Source organism: Hibiscus syriacus, unplaced genomic scaffold, assembly GCF_006381635.1.
Source record: "Hibiscus syriacus cultivar Baekdansim isolate YM2019G1 unplaced genomic scaffold, ASM638163v2 tig00110745_pilon, whole genome shotgun sequence".
Classification (NCBI taxonomy): domain Eukaryota; kingdom Viridiplantae; phylum Streptophyta; class Magnoliopsida; order Malvales; family Malvaceae; genus Hibiscus; species Hibiscus syriacus.
Window position 1 is genome coordinate 458,846 of NW_024062847.1, and position 18,658 is coordinate 477,503.

General features: G+C 31.3%; 1 pseudogene; it reads right to left on the reverse strand.

Annotated features, from left to right (window-relative positions):
* Positions 1-362: 362 nt before the first annotated feature.
* LOC120139406 lies at positions 363-15,572 on the reverse strand (annotated as a pseudogene).
* Between the last annotated feature and the right edge of the window lie 3,086 nt (positions 15,573-18,658).

Consider the following 18,658-nt stretch of genomic DNA (forward strand, 5'->3'; position numbering starts at 1 on the left):
TATGAAACTAAGACAATGTCGCAAAACAACTCTATAATTGTGACATTTTTAGAAAAGTATCATTCTTTGAACGCTCTTAGAAGCAAAATCGTGATATTTTTTAAGTATGGACTCCTAGATTTTGAGACCTATAACGTATCACATACCACACTTGCCGATGACGGGTCTACATGAGAGTTGTCTAGAAACATACTTTGGATATTTTGTGCTGTATTTTTTTAAAACCAAAATGATTGTGGATGCTGAGATTCATGTCATTACATTTACCACCATTCTTTGAATAATGTGCTTCTCAAACATAAATATGGTAGTATTTACATCAAACCATACAAAAGATGCAGATATACAACAGTTCAAGAGCAATGGATGGTATCCCGAAACAAGGGAAAGAAAAAACGAGAGATGAGAGCAAAACACAGACATTGAACTCTTTAGAAAAGTAATTATAATGAGTGGCAAACAAATTAAGTGTCAAGATATGGTATGCCTCCTGTCTTTGCTTGTCTAGTACGACGTCTGGCACCGGAAGTTGGAAAAGGATTTAGCTGTCCAAGTTTCTTAGAAATTGAATTCATGAATGATTTCCTAGGAAAAGGTGGCTTATCAGATGATGGCAGAACATCTCCTTTGGATTGCTTTCTGCTTCTGTAAACACATGATCTTTCTATTTCTTTCAATCTCATTTCATTTTTGCTAGCTCTAGTTTCAAGTCCCGGTTCTCTCTTTTTAGGCTGGAAAGTTCACTGACACCGAATGGTGGATATCTGCCGTAGGGTATACAATCACCCTGGAAGAAATGGAAGGTGAATTTCCACTTGAATGATGCTTCCATTCGTGACATCCTGAAGGCGTTGTTGTTCGTGGTAAACACTTGAACACTGTCTGGACCGGAAGACGGTCATTTGTGCGGCGTGTGCGCAGGCCTCCCGAGAGAGTTCTGGCAATCCATTATGCTGCAAACTCCTTCCTCTCCATGTCAGTTATAGGGGATGAGCCTGTCAATTGTTATTGAAAGGTAAAAAAGAAAGATACCATTCAGTAATCCACTAAGATACTATTCATTCAAATAATGATCAAGGAAAGCAATGAGAGCTAAAATTGTTCTGCTGATAGTTCCAACACTCTTTTGACGAAGCGCTTCAAAATCACCTTTACTACAACGTGTTGAAACTTGATTGTACTCGTATAATCATAGAAATGTATATAATCATGCTGGATAATCATAATTATTGAATGAGTAAAACGTTGCAGAAGATTCTTAAGACGAGGATAATTATATTAGAGACATGGCTGATGATCATAATTATTGAATGAGTAAAACGTTGCAGAAGATTCTTACGATGAGGGTAATTATATAAGAGAGACTGTTACCTTGAGGTAGATATCTAGGCTCTGTACATCCCATCCTCTGTTATCCTCGATTGTTCGGGAATGAGTTCAGCGAGACCGATGAATTTTGGGACAGGTAGACTAGGATCGGATGCTATTTCGGCTAGGTAGCTCTGCATTAGCTTCCCCACCCTTTCCATGTTACTTGCTGGAAGAGAAATACAGTCTTCTTCTTCTTCTTTGTACCCAAAATGACAACCTTGAGTTCATATTCAGGTAATTCATCATGATTTTTGTACTGTTCCACATCAAACAATGTATCCCAGTAAAGGAATAAGAAGGAATCAGAGAATCATCCAAGACAGCCTGTCCTAATTGCAAGGCCATCCTTTTCTCTAAATCGAGGCGACAAGCAGCAGTTGTTTCGAGATATATTGCTGCTCGAAGCAGCACTGATAGAAAGCTTACTGACATTGCGTTTTTCTTCCTTGGCAGAAGCCTCACTATGGTTTCCAAGACATCCCTTTCTCGTGTTCTTGGTCGTGGTTCGATTCTCTTCCTTCCCTTTCCAAATATTTCCTGCACGAAAGAAGAAGCCTCAACTTTAGGCATCAACACATCAGGTAAACAAGTCAGTCATGTTGATATGGGGTCTCACCAACCTCTAAGAGCTTTCTGAGCATAAAGCATAAGCGCAGGAACAAGAAGATGTGTTTAAACCCTCTTGCTATCATTGCAATCAACACCCGTTCGAATATGTCGATTCGAAGAGCAGCTAAATCCTCAGCCCACCAATCACGATAGTTTTCGAGTTAGAGATTGTTGAAGACACTGCAATATCATTTACACTTTCTTTGCAAGCTAAACATGCTATGGCATCGACACACCGGCCCTGCTAGGCTCTTAAGTGCCATTTCATTCAAGTAGGCTTCAGTTCTTCCTACAAGATTTCCAACGGCATAGTCCTCAGTCATCTCAAGATACTCCGCTACGCATCGTAGCAAGGCGATGTTTTCAGTGCTTATCTCAAAATTGATCCCGTAACAGAATTTAGCAGCAAATTCAAATGCGTCTGATCCGCCCGGTACATCAGGAATTTCTATGACCGAAAGATCAGCATCATTGGATTCTGATACCACTTTCCTTATGTATCCACACTTGGATACTAATGGAAACTGCAATTGAATCAAGAATAAACAAAAAGGATGAAACATAAAGATATACATGCCGATGATGTTTGTATAGCAATTGAAGTGCTTGAATTCTACCTTATGAAGTGAAAAAGGAGCTCCACCAACATGAACGGTAACATCACTGGGAATCTCCTGAGAGAAAACCCTAGGAATAAGAACAAGTTATTGGCTCAGGGAAGCAATTTAAGAATCCATGCTTATAAAAACAGAGATAGTAATGATACCATTCGCTGGTTTTCTTCATGGCTGTGGACATGAGCTCCTTTTTAGCAGACATGTCCTTAATAAGTGTTTATCCAACTCGGTAGGTGGATTCCCAGAACTAGGCCTCCAAAGAGAACCAGGGGGTGATGTGTAAGGGGTACAACGTTTAAAACAAGTGGCATTTTGGGTATTAATGGATTGAAATGAGATGAATACGAGTAGATAGATGAAGGAAAACACTGTGTGGTGTGGGTTTGAGGATCATGAGATGGCTTTATGTTCTTTGGGGGCTCAAGGTTGAAGTTTCCACGTGGGAATTATTCCCATCCGCAAAAAGTTTCCATCTTCTGTTCTCTATCGATTTTCTTTGGACATTAAAAACTTGAGCATTCATGGACTGCTTGAGTAGGTCTTCGTTTCAGGTTAGATGGCGTTCATGATTATGACCAAAAATGGGTATTTTATGTCATCCTTCAAAAAGTTGTTATCATGAAATTTTGTGGTCAAATTTAATGCTTCCCCATGCTCCTTTACAGCGTAATAATATGAACATTATGGGCAGGACATCGGTTCCAAAGCCCGGCGGTAACTGAGGAATACATCTGTGTACAGGTGAATGACAACTTTTTCTGTTGTTTCACCATATGAATCACTTTCCCTCATACTTTCTGAATATGAATAATTTAAGTTAAATTCGAATTCATATTTGGATGGCTTTGTTGTTGTTTTGGCTTCGTTTTTTTCTCTCTATGGAATGAGATTTGTATATCGAAATTGTGATCAATCTGTCCCTACCATAAGCCTATCAAATGGTAGAAGACAAATGGGTTTCTGGTTTAATATAAATACACATCAACAATCTTCAAAGTTGAAAATAGTTCACCAGTATTTCTTTTCTACAATAAATGATGAGGTGCTTAAGACCAATGAAAACGTGCTCTATCGTGCCCATCAAGAATCTCATCTTCATTCATCAAAAAAAAAAAAATCTCATCTTCATCTGTGTATCACAATTTAAAGGTTCCTTTCCCATCATAAAAAAAAATTAAATGTTTAATATTCTTATTAAAAATATTTTTAAATAAATAAAAAAATTATTTTAAATATTATTTTTAAAATTATAAAGTAATTGATTATATAAAAAAAACAGATAAGTAATTTTGTTAATAAAACACTCATAATAAAAAAAATAACATCAAGATTTAATGTAAAAAAAATTCTTTCGAGAAAATATTACAGATATATAATGAGAAAATTTGCTATATTTAAAAGAGAATAAAGGAAAATTTGTGTCTAAATGTGATTTAAGATTGAACCAACTTATGTCTAAATCGTAATCTCTAGTTTCTATTTATAATCTATTTATAGAGATACTTTTCTTGTTTACAAAGAAAACTTGCACACACAGAATATAAATATATATACTACACATCCATATTTTAACCTTTGTTTTAAGAGAGTTTCTTTGTAATCATATTGGGTCCGGTCAGAAAGAATTTGGGTAAGTAGGGGTGAGCAAAATTCGACTCAACTTGACTTCAAAATTTGATTTTTTCGATTTGACTCAACTCATAAAACTCGACTCGAATTGACTTCAAGTTGTAATTTTCTAGACTCGATTCGAAAAAAATTTAAGTTGAAATCGAGTTGAAAAATACAACTCGAATAACTCAAAAATTTTAATCATCAATGGAATAATTTTCAAATTTGAGTTGAGTCCGTCAATTTAGTATGATAGAGATATCACATATGAAAAAAAGAAGAAATATATTTGTATTTTATACAGTTATAAAAAACGATTTCAATTGGAATAAAATAATATCATAATATTATAAATATTTATAATTAAATTTAAAAAGAAACTCAAAAATTAAACTCGAGTCGACTCGATTTTATAAACTCAACTTGACTCAAAAAAATTTAAAGTCAACTCCGGGTTGTAAAATAAGACCCGTCAACTCAAATAACTCAAAATTTTGACTCGACTTGAAAAAATTTAAAGTCAACTTCGAGTTGTAAAATAAGAGTCGTCAACTCGAATAACTCAAAATTTCGACTCGATTCGATCGGACACTCATCCCTAAACACAACTTTAACAATCTCCACTTTAACACAAATTAATGTGGAACAAGCTCTTCACCTCTTTCAGGAAACTCCTTCAAAGTTTATACTTCAATAATCAACAACGAATAAATTCAAGCAATTCTCAAACTCAAGTGACTTGTCACATCTGCAAAATTATGATGAGTGTCAATTTTTGTTCACAACAATTCCTCCTCAAGCTATAATATCGCGTATAAAGTGATATAAAGATAAAATATGTTTCATCATCTCATAAATCATTTTACACCAATGTTCGAAAAAGTCGATCATTCTACAAAATTAATCATTTTATCCTCCACAACGAATATAACTCTCCGTGGAATTTATATTTTAATATAAAAAAAATTACAAAATTAATCTTAGACTTATTTGAAGAAGTCCATCATTCTACACCAATGTTCGATATTTCTCTAAAAAAGATCCATTCCTTTTCTGACAACATAGCCAAGGTTGACTGAAATTAATTCCAAGGCTTTAAATTTCAATCGTTTCTTTACTGTTTGATTTGGTTATGAATATGAATATGAATATGAATAGGCAAAGCCTTTAGATGTCTACTTCCGTTGCTTCAGAAGTTGTTTATGTTGGATTCTGGTTCCAAGTCTCAACTTGCTCCAGGCAGTTTCATTCTCGTTCCCTCACGTCAATTTTTTCAGCAATGCTTCTTTTGTTTGTTACCTTAGTTTTGTGCATGGTTTTGTATACTGAGATATGAGTTTTTGAATGCAAAAAATGACTGTACAATTTGAGTTACAAGGTTGATCCTCTGTTTACATTGCTGATGAAGTTGTTACTTTGTGTTACGACTCTATATGTACAAGTATGAACACTATAATGTGCTTGTCAGCTCATTATGTTTTTTATTTACTTTTTTTTCAGGAGATTTTGGAGCTCGGCGAAGGGCGCAGGAGGCCTCCACACTCGTATTTCTTAAATTTATTAAAGTCTCTTTTCTGATTTTCTTTGAAAATAATTTAAAATGTTTTAAAATTCGTGCCTCTACTTAAATGTGTTTTGATTGAATTATGCATGTTTATGTGTTTCTGTTCATGTACGTGGTGTGTTCCTTCACTTATTCGTGAATGAATTTTGTTACTCTAACTATTACTTTTGTTCCTTTTGGTCACCTAATTATTATTATTTTAAAATCATACTTAATATTACATTTTGATTTCATTTTGATTTCATTTTGGTCACCCGCCATTAAAAAAATTAATATAACTACTGATGCGACATTTTAAAAAAGATTCAATGATGATGTGATGTTACTTATGGTGACAGTATTACCGTTAATTTTTAATATTGGGTGACTAAAATGAAATTAAAACGTAATATTAAGGATGATTTATAAAAAATAGTTGGATGATCAAAATAGAACAAAAATGATAGTCGGGGTGCTAAATGTGTAGTTTACCCTTCTTGATCTTGTATGGAACTGACAATACATATACAAATATATATGAAAATTTACCTACGTAAAATGTTACTGTTTAGTTGTGTTGCAGGTAAACAAAGTACGAGGGTTCATAATGAATATTTTAATTCATGGATATCGGCATTTGATTTGCGAAAAACACATCATTATCAGATAATAATCTACTATCAATTATAATAGTTTTTTGATTAAAATATTGGGATTGTTATTACATCTAAATTTTTAAGTAATTAACAATTCTCATCACTTTGGACACATAAACACTTAAAATGATGAATTCTTTTTATATGAATCATTCTCAATTTTTATTCTTCTTGTTTTATTTAAAATTATAAACTTAATAATAATAATAATAATAATATACAAAGAGTTTAATTTAATAAAATAATAATAAATTTGAGTAGTTAAAATTATTTCATGTTTTTAATAATTGTATATTAATCATTTTATAAAACATTTACAAGATGAAAATGTTATTTTTGTAAAAAAAATATAATTATTTAAAATAATATTTAATTTTGAGTTATTAAAAAGTAGATCTTATATATTGAAAAATAATATTTGTCCACTTGAGACCATAATATTATTTTTTATATTATATTATATTATATATAATTAAATATGATACATATGAAAATTATTTAAAAATATAAATTTGATATACTATTATATTAATTATACATTAAATGTATTTTTCTCTTTAAACTTGGATAGTGTAACAATTAAAATATCATTCAAATATTTATAGTGTAATATTAGAGTTTAACTTAAACAAAAAACATATATCACAAGGATAATTTGGTAAAACATGCATCCAATTAATCTTATATTCCTCCAACCAAACAATGTAATCTTACATTCTTGTTAAACAAACCAAGCAATGTAATACAACATTCTCACAGTCATGTTACACTCCAGTAATCTTATTGCCAAAGGCAATCTTACGTAAACAAAACGTGCCCTTATAGTATGTATGAACTTAGCACTCTAAAATAAACTGAAATTTTATTTGATTGCTTGATAGTTAAGTAAACAATAACATTTGTGTTTCATAGTTAGTAAGTAAATCATATTTATATGTTTTGGTTTCATTTAGTCACTAGTCATTAAAAAATTAACATAATTGTTGATGTGACATGTTTAAAAAATTTAATGATGATATGACATTACTTTATGGTGACACGTCAGTATTACCGTTAATTTTTAATAGTGAGTGACTAAAATGAAATTAAAACATAATACTAAGTATGATTTTGAAAAAAATAATATTTAGACGATCAAAATAGAACAAAAATGATAGTTGGGGTACTAAATATATAGTTTACCCTTCTTGATTTTATTTTGGAATCGACAATATATACATATATACACACACACAAATATATATGGTTTTTTATTAATATATATGAAAATTTACCTCTGCAAAATGTTATTGTTGTAATAACTCAAATTTTGACTAGTGACTAAAATGTAATTTTTAAAAATTTAATAACTAAAGTAGAAACTTAGAAAATTTCAAGGACTAAATGTAACACCCTTAATCCGTATATGTATACTATTACGAGTTAAAGATTTCACTCTAATTATTCAAAACATTTCTTAATCCAAAATGGGTAAAATCTTGTTTCTTCTAAAAAATATTCAAATTTAGCATTTAATATAAAATAATTAATTAAAGAAAATCAAAATGTAATATGTCAACTTCTAATTTAAATATGGTTTCAGGCATGACAGATACTTCTTCTCTATTTCATATAATAAATAAAATTGTCTAAAAATTGTCTCATTTAAAATTCAATTAATTAATATCTAAAACATAGTTTGATATCATAATAATATTTATTCATACTACTAACCATATTTAATACTAACTATATTAATAATTTGCATACATTTCTTACTCGTATACATGTCAACTAGAAAATTTAGAACACAATAGAATGGCATTACTGTTACCTGTAAATATTCTTTGGTGATTGGTGTCAAGCTCAGCTCCTTACTATTCTCACTTTCTTTTACCTAGGCGTGAAAATCATCACACGCTAAGTATAACATTAGTGAGACAATCATAGAAATATTCAAGGCAGTGCAATAGATAAATGTAAACAATAATAATATTCAGTTTATTATGATCACTTTACCTTATTTTCAATCATGCTACTAATATTAACATGATATGAATGATATATGAATTCCTTACCAATATACTTCTCATTTATTCCATAAGCTCATAAACATATTCACCTGCATATCAATTATTAAACAATAATCCATAGCTCAAATATAAACTTATGAGGACCCTAGGTACACAAGTCAAATATGCACCGAAGTGCTTACCATATGCACTAAGTGTCCTTACACACTACAGTGTTGCACTAAGTGTCCTTACACACTACAGTGCCAATCCACATAAGGTCGTGCCCACCATATGCACTAAGTGTCCTTACACACTATAGTGCTAAACCGAATATGCATCTTGCTGCTGGACTTTATGGCATGCCAACTATACCCTGTCCCTTAATGACTTACTTGAGAATTTGGTGTATATTATTCCATCTATGGCAGTGTATCATTAAAATTTTAACATTGGGAAGTTCATATCCAAATAAGATTTGTAATAAACATCACAACACACAACATATATATTCATGATAAATATCATATAATAACCATTGATCAATGCATTTATATTCAACCTTTGACACATTTAGAATGTGTCAAATATATGATAAATGACATAAATATCATGCCAATATAAACAAGGTAGACTTATCGCAAGTCCTACCCGATGAAGTATAAAACATCCATGTATAATGTTATGCATGCATTGCACTCACTTTGACATTATATGCAAGTCAAAATATAAGCCTCACTAAGGTTTAACTTGATCATTTGTTTTCGATTTGGTTATATCCCAAATATATCACAATTTCATATTTTGACAGTTTGCACTACTTTCAAAGAAATATTATTTTATTAATATACACACTTAAAATTATTCCATTTAACCAATAGAAACTATATGCAAATAATAATTCAACCATATAAGGCACTTCTTCTAGTTCAATTTGTATAATTTATAATGAATTTTCAAAATTGACTTACAGAACTTGTTTTGAGCAGAATCTACTGCCTTGTTTTCTGACTTATCCTTGATTAAAATTCATATCTTTTTGTATATACCTCAAAATCAAAATACATTTGTTTTTAAAAAAATTAGACTGATGTATAAATCTGACGGTATAAAAATAACCCTACAATAGTTTCTGTAGAATTTATGGTGATTTTCTAAACTTACTGTTCAAATCACAAAACTCGGCATATTTCACCAATTAGCATTTTCAGCTTATTCACTAACTCTATTAGCTCACCAAATGTACATATATGCATGAATCAAAGTCACACAACATTAGGAGTCACTTATTACCATAGTAACTCTGTCACCGACTCATAACGAGTCAATGTTTGCTCGATAAACATAAATACAAATTAAATATGCACTCTCCTGTGTCTTTAGTTTGCAATCTTATTTAGAAATTCACTTTTCATCCTTAAGATTGTCCTTAGGTTTAATATTGTTTGATCTTGATTTCAATCATAATCTAAATGAACACCATATACAAAACACATGTAATTCAAACCACATGTTAGAATCTTACTAACATAGGCACACATTAGAAAATAAATTCCTAAAAATCTTTCGATGCTCATTCGATACTAATTCCATGTCACAACATAAATGTTGAGCTTAACTGTTCAATTTGACCATTCAAGTATCTAAATTTATCCAAACTTCACATAACACTTTTACTTAAGTTCCCAACTTTTCCATATTTGTGATTTGAACATCAACTTTAACCAACTTTCCAAAATGACCAAATTTCACATTCTAACATCAATTTCAGCACTCTAACATTAATTTCCAACATAGTCCACTAATACTAAACAATTACATTAATCCCATAATTTCCATAATTATCGATAGGTCCTCAAATATTCATAAAATAAATTGACCCAAACAACTTTCTAAAGCTTGTAGAACCTTCCAAATATCATTTCTAAGCTTAGGGGAATTTTCCATACATTTTCCTTAATTTATTCCATAGGGTCAAAACTTTAGGGTTTCCAATTTTATGGTTACTAGTTTGATTCAAGCATGGATTCCACCTCTAAACAACATTTCAAGGCTTCTACAATCAAGCCCCTAACATAATTTATTCAAATCACAATTTCCCCAAAGTTAGGGTTTAGGCCAAACATGAAGTATTTCTAGGTGGTTTTAATCATTAATCAAGCTAAGAAATGATTCTACAACACAAATAACTCAAAATCCATCATCAATTCATAAAACCTTAACATGTTCATAAACCTTAAAATTTGGGATCTTAGCATTCAAGCAAGATTAGCATGCATCAATGGTACCAAATGATAGAGCTCTTTAGATAGAACAATTTTCTATTTCATGTCTTAATTCAAAAACCTAATAAATTGACTTAAAAATTGAAAATAAAATTCCCCTTACCTTAGAGGAAGCTCACGACACGGAGAAGAAAATATGGAGAGATGACATTAAATTTCTAGTTAATTTCATGTTAATTTGTCATTTATTTAATCTTAAATGAATTTAAAATTCATTTAATGGGAAATGACAAATTTACCCTTAATAAACTTGATAATTACATCCATACCAAACCACATGTTACTTATCATCTTTAAAATGTCAAAGATGAACAAAATATTACACCCTTTACAACTTTTCCCATGCACTTTTCCAAAATTTTCAATCTTGCAATTTTCATCCAACGGTCCAAATTTAATATGGAAATAAATTCTCAAATCCATTGCTCCATATTAATTTACATCATTTTAAAATATGGAAATAATATTTTTAAGGTTAATTTAATACACTTTAACACTTTATAACTTCTAACCTAAATTCCGGACCGAAAATCTGATTCCCTCTAAAACTTCATTCTTGAGGGTGAACTATTCATTTATGGGATCAAAACACCTAACGTTTGAAAATTACACTTTTGGTACATAAACTTTTGAAAATTATTATTTTTCCCTAAACTTTTCTAAAATTTATACTTTATCCCCTAAACTTTCAAAATTTTGGGATATTACAATTCTTCCCCTTAAGAAAATTCGTCCTCGAATTTTCAATACGCACATGATGTAAATAAATGAATATACCCCTTTTTCATATCTTATCCTCTTTTCTTTTCCAAATCTGAATTCGTCTTTTGTAGATCGATAGCTATCTTGAGCTTATCTTAATAATCTTTACCTATTACAAAGTCCATTGTAACTTGTCCCTATTCCTATTAAGGGATGGAAATCGGTTACAACAATCCAGGAGGTACTTGATGCTCTACTTTAACTTGTTGACATAACATGCATTTAGAAACAAACTAAGTGATAATTTGTTTCACACCTACTACTAATATCGACTTTTTCCTCGATAATATAAGCATCTATCAAAATTAATTTCAAGGTCTTTAACTTCACCCTTTTTCCACTTATTTTATATTTGACAAGCACAACAATTTTCATCTTTTCTTTGAAGATCTTTTACTCTATCTAGCAACATAGGATTTAACTTTAATTCTAAAATCAAAGCACCATATTTCTTTAAATACAATCACGTATTCAAAACTCTCAGGACATAAATATCTTCCAACTTTATCGTATCAGACACCATATTAATATTTCTTGATGGCAGTCGATAAACATATCATCATTCTTTAAGGAATTTAATCCATTTCCTTTATGTTCACTCATTCAAGTTAGCATATACTTTTGAATTTTGATATTTGTATAAATATAGTTCACTCACCATATAGATAATGGCGTTATATCAATGATGTAAACACAACTGTATATCAGGAGTCAGATAATTTCCTTCATAATACTTTAGTTGTTTTTAAGCATATGCCATGACTTTTCCTCTTGCATGAGCACATATCCCAAACCATTACGAGACGCATCACTATAAATCACATTATCTTTTCCAGATTCTGATTACACTGACCCTGGAGCTTATGTCATTATTATTTTTAACATCTCAAAGTTTTCCTGGCACTTAACAGTCCAAATGAATAGCGTGTCTTTTCTCAATAGCTTGATCAGATAGAAGACAATAATAAAAAAGTTGTAACACCCATTTCCTGTATACGTTTGCGTACACAAGTCATGAGTGTCACATGAATTTTAAAAACTTTCACTCATTTTTCAAACCCATAAAATTTTGTTTTAAAAATAGAAAAAACATTTTAATACAATAATAAAACATTCGTTAAAACATAAAAATTATCACTTTAAATACATTTAAGAGCATTTTTTTTAAATTCGATTACATGCTAGCTAATTTTCAAAATAAACATGATTGTCTAACTGTTACTGATGAGTAACCTTAGATTGATGATAGTTGCACCCGTTACTCGACTAGTCTTTGCTTATACCTACGCGTGAAATCAACACACCTTAAGTATTTACTTAGTAAGGCATAATACTGTAAATAAACTACAATTCTTACATAAGCATGTCATGACTATCAAAATCTGAGATAATTCGTATACTTCATGAGAGTCATTTAAAATATTTTTCAGTTAAACTATGAGTGTCACCTTTTATACCTAAATGAACTGTTATACATTTAACTATCATTAGTGACATTTTTTTGCCAAAATGCACCATTAGGCATTTAACTTGCATTAGTGGCACCTTTATGCTAAAAAATACACCATTTTGCATTTAACTTGCATTAATGGCACCTTTATGCCAAAAACACCACTTTGAATTTAACTTCATTAGTGGCACCTTTCTGCCAAAAATGCACCGTTATGCATTTAACTTGCATTAGTGGCACTTTTCTACAAAAAAATACACCATTTTGTATTTAACTTGCATTAGTGACACCTTTCTGCCAAAAATAGACCATTATGCATTTAACTTGCATTAGTGACACCTTTTCTGCAAAAAAATGCACCGTTATGCGTTTAACTTGCATTAGTGGCACCTTCCTGCAAAAAATGTACCATTTTGCATTTAACTTGCATTAATGGCATCTTTCTGCCAAAAATGCACCATTAAGCATTTAACTTGCATTAGTGGCACCTTTCATTATTCCATTCTTACTAATTGGTCTTAAACACAATTTCTAAACCATTTTTTATACTTCTCCATTTATTCAATTTATTCCCCCAAATTTCAATTTCTTTCAATTTAATCACTGACTCGATATCAAGATATTACAATTCTCCCCCTAAGAAAATTAATCCTCGAATTTAAAGAAGTACTGATACGAAGAGGTATGGAAATTGCTTACTCATGTCCTCTTCTCATTCCCAAGTAGCTTCTTCCACCTTATGGTTTGGCCAGAGCACTTTAACTAAAATTATCTTCTTGTTACGCAGTTCCTTGTTTTATCTAGCCAAGATCCGCACTAGTTATTCTCGTAAGTTAAATCTGGTCGGATCTCTATTTCCTCTAGTGTGATAACATGGGATGGATCTGATCGGTAACTTCTAAGTATCGACATGTGAAAGACATTGTGGATCTTATCCATATCGGAGGAAAAGCTAATTGATAGCTATTGGTCCGAACCTTTTTAAAATCTGATAAGGTCCAATGAATCTCGGACTCAGTTTTCCTTTGTACCTAAATCATAATACTTTCTTCTAAGGTGACACTTTCAGAAATACTGTGTCTCCCACTTGAAATTTAAATTTTTTCTTTTCAAATATGCATAACTTTTTAGATGGAGGTTATCTTTAGATTATTCTGGATAACTTTCATTTTCTCCTCTATTTCTTTCATCAAATCCAGGCCAACTAGGTCTCGATCTTTTAATTTAAACCAATTTAAAGGTGTAAAGCACTTCCTCCCATACAAAGGTTCATATGGGGCCATCTTAATACTCGATTAGTAATTGTTATTATAAGTAAATTATGTTAAAGGCAAATACATTTCATATGATCCATTAAATTCAATCACACATGCCCTTAGTGTATCCTCTAATATCTGAATAGTTCATTTTGACTGCCCATATGTCTACGGATGAAAAGCTGTGCTGAAATTCAATCAAGTACCTAATGCCTCAGTCAAGGACTTCCAAAATCTTGAAGTAAACCTTGGGTATCGATAGACACTATCGATATAGGCACTCCATGAACCAAACTATCTATTTTACATAGAATTCAGCATATTTATCCATCGAGTAATCTACTCGAACTAGAATAAAGTGAGATGTCTTAGTAAATATGTACATAATTACCCATATTAAGTCCTTTTTTCGAGTGACAATGGTAGCCCCAAAAAAATCCATTGTAACCCGTTCCCACTTCTACTCAGGAATGTGTATCGTTGCAGCAATCCGGAGCACTTGATGTTTAACTTTCACTTGCTAACATGTCAAACATCTCGCAACAACTCTAATACAATTCTTTTCACACTATGCCACCAATAACGACTCTTTAAATCTTGATACACTTATTCCCACCTGGATGCATCGCCAAAGGACTATAGTGTGCCTCGAAAAGAATATATTTGTTCAGTTCATCATTATCAGGAATGCAAACTCTTTCATGATAATATAAACATCCATCAGCCCTCATTTTGAAGTCTTTGACCTCTATTTTTTCCACTTGAACTATTCTCGCCAAGCATTTCTCATCTCGACCTTGTAACTCTTTTATCCGATCCAAAAGCATCAACTTTAACTTAAGTTCAACAATTAAGGCACCATCTTTCTTTAAAAACATACTCACATCCAAGGCCTTTATATTGACAAAAATCTTTCAGCTAAGTGCATCCACTACAACATTAGCTTTTCTGGGATGATAATCGATAATCAAATCATAATCTTTTAAAAGCTCGATCCATATTCTATGTCTCATATTCAGTTCTTTTTGAGTCAGCAGGTATTTTAGACTTTTATGATCCGTATAAATATGTCTTTGCTCACCATATAGATAATGACGCCAAATTTTCAAAGCAAATACGACCGCTGCCAATTCCAAGTCATGTGTCGGGTAATTTCTCTTATGATTCTTCAGTTATCATAGGACCTTCATCCTCTGTGCTGGAGGACAAGGGAGAGGCGAAGGAAGTTGAAATTGGGTCAATATGGCATCGAGAGCTTGCATAAAAGCTCCAAACTCAAGCACCGACATCCCCTTATGTGTAGGCGCACTAGCAATTTTAGATGGAATCGCCTGTTCACTATTAGCCTCGTAACTTTTTATACTATTTCCTTCTCTAATTTCTTGTTCCCCCGCTCTTCGTGAGTTTGAAGATTCCGACATCTATTAGGACATACATAATAATAACACTAAAGTTAGTAAGGAGTGTCGTCAATCACACTCTAATGACACCATATCAATAACCTTGGCAATCTTAATGGCATGTAATCCCTTTTTATAATTTCAAATAAAATCAGTTTCGGACGAGAATCGGCTAAACATGTAGCTATGATACCAATAAATGTAACACCCATTTCCCATATACATTTTCGTACACAAGTCATGAGTGTCACATGAATTTTAAAAGCATTCACTCATTTGTCAAACCCATAAAATTATGTTTCAAAAATAAAACAAAACATTTTAGTACAATAATAAAACATTCGTTAAAACATATTACCAATACTTTTTACTTTAAATACATTCTAGAGCATTTTTCTTAAATTCGATTACATGCCAGCTAATTTTCAAAATAAACATGATTGTCCTAATGTTACTGATGAGTCAACCTTAGATTGTTGATAGCTGCTGCTGCACCCTTTACTGGGCTAGTTTTTTCTTATACCTATATGTGAAATCAACACACGTTAAGTATTTACTCAGTGAGGCATAATACTACAAATGGACTACAATTCATACATAAGCATGTCATGACTATCAAAATCTGAGATAATTTGTATACTTCATGAGAGATTTAAAATCTTTTCAGTTAAACCATGAATGGTACCTTTTATACCTAAATGCACTGTTATACATTTAACTATCAATAGTGACATATTTCTGCCAAAAGGCACCGTTAGGCATTTAACTTGCATTGGTGGCACCTTTCTACCAAAAATGCGTCATTTTGCATTTAACTTGTATTAGTGGCACCTTTCTGCCAAAAATGAACCATTATGCATTTAACTTGCATTAGTGGCACCTTTCATTCTTCCATTCTTAATAATTGGTCTTAAACACAATTTCTAAACCATTTCTTATACTTTTCCATTTATTTAATTTTCCCCCAAATTTCAAATTCTTTCAATTTAGTCACTACTCGATATTCGGGATATTACAAAAGCACTTTATGAACCTTGGATAGTAACCAGTAAGCCCAAAGAATCTTTAAAATTTGAAAACATTCTTTGGACTTTATCATTCGACTATGGCTCGTACTTCTTTGAGATATATTTTTATCCCTTTAATTGATACCACATGGCCAAGGAATACAACCTTAGACAACCAACATTTACACTTTGTTAACTTAGCTTACAAATTTTCTTCCAAAAAGTTGGAAGAGTTATAAAAAGATATGCATCGTGTTATTTCTTGGTCTTATAACAGATCAAAATATCATCAATGAGCACTGCCACTAATTAATCCAAGTATAACTAAAGTAATCAGTTTATCAAATCCATAAATGTCGCAGAAACATTTGTTAAACTAAACAACATTATTGCAAGCTCGTAGTATCAATACTGAGTTTTGAAAACTATCTTAGGAAGATATTATTCCTTATCTTTTACTAATAATATCCATATAGAAGATCAATCTTGGAGAAAATCAATGTAGCTTTTAACAGATTAAATGATCATAAATCCTCATAATAACATACTTAGTCTTCACTGTTATCTTATTTTGACTCACAATAATCTGTGCATAATTGCATAGACTCATCTTTCTTTTTCAAAAAATAACACTGGTGCATCCCAGACAACACGTTTGGTCTTGTAAATACTAGATCTTAACACTTCTAATAATTATGCTTTTTTACGCCTCTAGGTTCAATCAGAGCTAAACAATACGAGATAATAAAAATAAATGCAGTACCCGGTGGCACCTCTATACTATTTTATTTATTCTACATCTCATTCTGGAAGTAATCCGGGTAACTTTTACTAATACACATTTGGATACTTTCGAACAGTTGGAATATCTTCCAACTTAACTATGAAACTTTGAGTATGCACCTCATTTACTAAGAAGGCTTGACAACCTTATAGTAATAACTTCATAATAGTTACTGTTAAAATCAAATTAGGAAACATATTTACTCTTTTTCCGTACCACCATTATCTCGAAACATTTTGAATTCTTTAAGATAAATCAATTTAAGCGATAATTCATTGTGGCATGTTGGGGAGTAATCAATCCATTCTACAAAAATACCTTCGAAAGGTAATTCTATCAATTCCATTAAAACCCAACACTTTGAATCCTTAACAGACAATTACTGTCTACAAATACGACTCACCCTCGTACTTTGGCCTAAAGGGTTATTCTCACACATGTCGCTTAGGATCAGTTCTATCAGAATGTTCTATTTTTTAAACCATACTATATTTATGTATGAATGAGGGTTTTCCTGTAACTTACATTGGCACTTCATATTGTGTCGATGCATCATCTTAATTATACTAAATAAGAGAATTGTGGCTAATTGCATTACTATCGCTATTAGCTTATTCTTAATAATGGTACTAAATGATAGAGCTCTTTAAATATAACAATTTTCTATTTCACGTCTTATTCCAAAAACCTAATAAATTGGCTTAAAATTTGAAAATAAAATTCCCATTACCTTAGAGGAAGCTCACGGCATGGAGAAGAAAATATGGAGAGATGACATGAAATTTCTTGTTAATTTCATGTTAATTTGTCATTTATTTAAACTTAAATGAATTTAAAATTCATTTAATGGGAAATGACAAATTTTCCTTTAATGAAACTTGATAATTACATCCATAACAAGCCACATGTTACTTATCATCTTTCCAAATTCAAATATGAACAAAATATTATACCCTTTACAACTTTGCCCATGTACTTTTCCAAAAAATTCAATCTTTCCATTTTCATCTTATGGTTCAAATTGAACATGGAAATAAATTCCCAAATCCAGTGCTCCATTAATTTATATCATTTTAAAATGTGGAAATAGTATTTCTAAGCTTAATTTAATACCCTTTAATTTTTCTCAAAATTTCTATTTGATCAAATTTATCGAATTTGTACCGGACTTTAACACTTTATAGCTTCTAACATAAGTTCCAGATCGAAAATATGATTCCCACCAAAATGTCATTCTTGAGGGTGAATTATTCGTTTATGGGTTCAAAACACATAAATTTCGAAAATTACACTTTTAGTCCCTAAACTTTTAAAAA